This window comes from Atta colombica, unplaced genomic scaffold (assembly GCF_001594045.1).
Source record: "Atta colombica isolate Treedump-2 unplaced genomic scaffold, Acol1.0 scaffold123, whole genome shotgun sequence".
Taxonomy (NCBI): domain Eukaryota; kingdom Metazoa; phylum Arthropoda; class Insecta; order Hymenoptera; family Formicidae; genus Atta; species Atta colombica.
Genome location: NW_017259210.1, coordinates 198,972 through 203,821, shown reverse-complemented (window position 1 = coordinate 203,821; position 4,850 = coordinate 198,972).

The window sequence follows — 4,850 nt, the reverse complement described above, 5'->3', positions numbered from 1 at the left end:
CCGTACCTGCAGACAAAATGGACGCGGTAACGCCAGCACGGCGATACCGAGGGCGCGAGTGAGCCCCCACAGTGCCACCGCCACGGTATCGGCCGCGCCCGCTGATTGGCCAATTTCGAACTCGCGCATGCGCTCGCCTCGCCGTCCCACAGGGACGTAGCATACCGAATGAAGTATGCTACCGATACTCGTCACCCTGCGCGCTTCACGGTTGTCGATCTCGCCGGACTACACACTTGACTCCGGCCGAGTTCGCCTCCTGGCCGAAATATTTATACCGTAATCGTGAAGTTAACTCAAATTTAATTGCCTTTATAGCAAGTGGTTATATTGTTCAACTTATCGATTATGATGTATGTTAACATACATTGAGATACAGTTACATGAGTTTAATACTAATTCTCTCTTATTTTGTTATATTAATAGATAATTTATTCATCGGTATATTTTTAAGCTTTGACTTATCTTTAGGTCATGTTTGATTGTATGATGCCATATTTATAAATGTATAACAAAATTTGTAAATGTTTGACAAAAAAGTCAAAAAAACTGAAAGCAATAAGCGAACTACTTTACGTTCTCTACTGTGATTGGTTGATGTCTCTACTGTGATTGGCTGTGTGTGGTTGGTTCACTTGCCGCTTAAGTCTTATTGCGTAATTTTTTAACCCGGATCTACAATTTTTAAGGTATATGATATATAAAGTTACGTAGCTGCATAAATGTATGCATTAAAAAATTATTCTATCGTATAAATATAATATATAATAAATATTTTCCTGTAAAGACGCACGTAAAATGTGATTGAATAATTTTCTTTATGTAGTCATGCAAGTTTATGTGGATATACTCTTAAGCCTTAAGTCATAAGAAATGGACGAATCGCAATCGATTATTCTTCTCGCATTCGATTGTAATTGATCAATTTCTTACGGCTTAAGGCTTAAAATATCTATTGTAGATCTGAACTTAATGTGTTTCTAAATTCTCACTACAAATGCTTTGAAACATTTAATGATCAATTAGAAGAAAGAATTTTACGAATTGACTAATCAAAGAATTTCAAAGCATTTATAGCATTGCATTAGTAGTAGTATAGTGAGGTGAGAAGATAATAAACAACACAAATGCAATATAATAACGTACAGCTTTATTTTAGTTTTTTTTAATTTTTTTTTAAATTTTGTAATCCTGAAAACTGTAAAATATGCGGTAAATTAAAACATCCGATAAAAGTGTAAAATAATTCCTGAAACGATAGTATATTTCTTGGAAACTGCTACGGTAGTTTTTTAACTGCTGAAAAAAATACTATTGTTTCAAGAATTATTTTTCTTCTATATATCTCAGTTTTCTGCATATTTTACAGGTTTCGAAATTATAAAATTATATATGTTATTAAGGAAAAAAATAAAACTAAATGTAATAATTAATTCATTATTATGTCATTTTTTACTTCTGACATTTCAGATAAGCACACAATATTTATCAAATATTTACCAAATATTTATAAGATTTATTTTAAATATTTTCTCTTTATTTTTGTGATCTTAAATTGTACAGATCATAAACATTTATTATAAATATTCTGAAATATTGTAAATATCATAGTAAATGCTATGAAAATACTTAATGAGACTTATAATTCAAATAAAAAATACTTATTAGAAATATCTATTTATATTTATCATAATTATTACATAAAATATTTAATCTATATTTTAATAATATTTTGAATAAAGCTTTATATAAAATATGTATGAAATTTATATAACATTTCCAAAAATGAATATTAATAAATATTTATCATAAATATTCTGTGCTGTTTGGAATTATTGCAATTATAATATAACGCATGGCTGAGATTTATAAAAAAGTGATTATTTTTTTTGTTATTATTTACTGACTGAAACAATCGCGCAAGTAGAATGTATTGAGTTAACCAATAATTCCTTGGAGTTTTTTATCTGCAAAACCTTTCTTTTTATGGAAGATAATAACTTTAATTACCCAGCAAACGAGAATGGATTAAAATGGATTGAAATTTTTTTCCATTCGAATGCATATTTTAAATAACAAATACTTTTTTTTGGATTTAATTGGATTCAATTGGATTCAATTAGATTCAATTGGATGCAATTGGATTGAAAAATTGCATTTCCTATTCAAAATTTTGAATTGGACAATGTTCATATTGTTTGTTGTGTGCACAGAAAAAGCTAATATTATTTTTAGATTGAAAGACATAGAGATATGCTCCATGCAATTTCTCTAAATGAATAAAAATTCAGGATTGAAAAGCATTTATTTTAACATTCATGAATTAATATTTCTGAAAATCTGAATCTATTTCAATTCATTTCAATCCATTCTCGTTTGCTGGGCACACATCCTTGCCATAGCATACATCTTATAATAGATCTATCTTTTTAGCCTAAATTTCTTGCATAGTTTCTTTCTCTTTTTTGTTCACTTGGAAGTAAAAGAGAAAAGAGATGAACGGTGCAAGAAGTTAAGCTAAAGAGAACACAGGTTATTATTTTTACAGATTTGTGTCATGTTTTGCTTTATTTAAAATAAAGACATTATATACATATGTATGTACTGAAAATGTCTGTTTTATCTAGTTTTTAAATGACTCTAAACACGCAAAATACAACCAATCATTACGTTCTTTTTTTTAATGCGTTGAAATGTCATATCAATGAATACAGCCATAATAAAAAATATTAGACATTTAAATTTTTTTCATTCATTTGGAATTTTTTTACCCGTCACTTTATTATCGACAACACATTATAGACAAGTTTAAAAGGATTTTTAATAAGGAATGATTTAGCAAATACTATAAATTTACAATAAATTAATTTTTGAGCTAAAACTTTAAATAATAATTAATAAAGTTCCTAATATTTTTGACCAAGGCTTGTATGTGCTTTTAAAATTTGGACTAAAGCTTAACTTTTCAGCATTTAATCCAAACCCAGACATTGAGACATAAGACGTTTTTAAAGATATATAAGACATCTTTTAGACGCCAAAGACGTCTTTCTTTTGGATACTTTGTATTGTCTGAGAAGTCATCTACCGTCGAAAACCGCATGGGACTGTTGACTGTGAACCCGATACATTTATCTATACGGAGTACAGATCTTATTGTTTGTCGATTCCTGCGAATGACATTTACTGATGGGAATCAATGCATCCGGCATGTATTTCACCGATGCATCGTTCGAATGCGACGGATATTCATATTTAATCCACATTGATTCTAACTCAGACGAGCCATTCTTACTTTCGCACAGCGGCAGCAATCCGAAGCGGCCGATATGTGCGACTTATGCCAATGTGTGCATGTCATGAATACGGCGATATCGGCCGAAGTAGTTGTGCCGAGGAACACCGAAGTCCATCGTTGCAAAATGATGCCTTATTGGTCATTTCTCCACGCTTGTGTCTGTCATTCGATTTGGCCAATCAACTTTGTCCGTGTACCGCAAGTGGTTCTCAAACAGCGTCTTCTCCGTCTAAATTTTACATTAATTTATATATACCGTGGGAAATAAAATCGAGAACTTACACCTTCTTTACGAGAAAGAGAATTATATAAATTATTTCATGTTCTAAATGCAATTCAGGTCTAAATGCATTTATCGACTCTGTATACATATATATAATATTATAAAGTTAAGATTTATATAATTGTGATTATAATTACTATACGTTACAACTATTATGCAGCCTTGATTGAAAAAATATTAGTCTTCTTATTATCTATAATTATTTACAGTTTTGACTAAAAAATTAATTTATGATATTTGCTGTAAATTCCTTTGTTTCGATTCCTTTATCTTTTAAACTTGTGCATAATGCCGGTAATTAATAGGTGACAATGCAGGTAAAAGAATTCTAAATAAACGAAAAAGATATAAGTGTCCAATATTTTTGGCCAAGGCTGTACATATAAAGATTTATTCGAAACATGGCTATTCGTAAAGTAAAAAATTTTGCAAAAATCGCATAATCCGATGTTATAAAACGAACGAACGAAAAACAAAGTTGTCAAAACTTCGATGTCAAAAATTCGATGAATGAATGTTGAAGAAATAGTCGGCGAAATATTTTCGGACGTGCGAAATACATGGAATACGATTGCTTGGAATGTTGTCCGGCTGATCGCGTTGGTACTTGTTTCCCTTTACGACGCTTCCCGCGCAAATTGTGGCTACGATCTGCTTCCCGTGAGTTCCACTACGGTATTTCTATATTTTCGCATAGAGAAACTTTCAGGAAACATCTGCAATCATCTTTTAATGTGGTTACAAATTCAACTTTGAATGACTTATTCAAATTTACTGTTTGATTAATTATGGATAACTTATGTCAGATAGTCTCGCTTGAACAGACTGTATCATTGTTTGCGGATTAAATATTTGCATTGTTGTTCAAAGACACATCAACAGAGGTGTGAATATAGGATATCGCTACAGACGATATTCCGATACTTGGATATGATTATCCGCAGGAAATTATATTCTCGAGAAGTTAATTATTTCAGAAAATTGATTTTGTGACATTATTATACCAGATTTTATAATCATTTTTATTTTGTAATACATTATGTTTGTTACATTATAGTTACAATGTATGTAAAAGCAGAGAGAATGGAAATGACGGAAATCATGATGAACAGATTTGCATTATAATAATTAATCCTATAAACAATGTAAAATGATCACTACATAAACAATAATATAATATTGTTATTATGGTGCGTGCTTATTGATTATCAATAATGATAATCCAATACAAAATTTTTCAATACATATGTATAAATATATATATATATA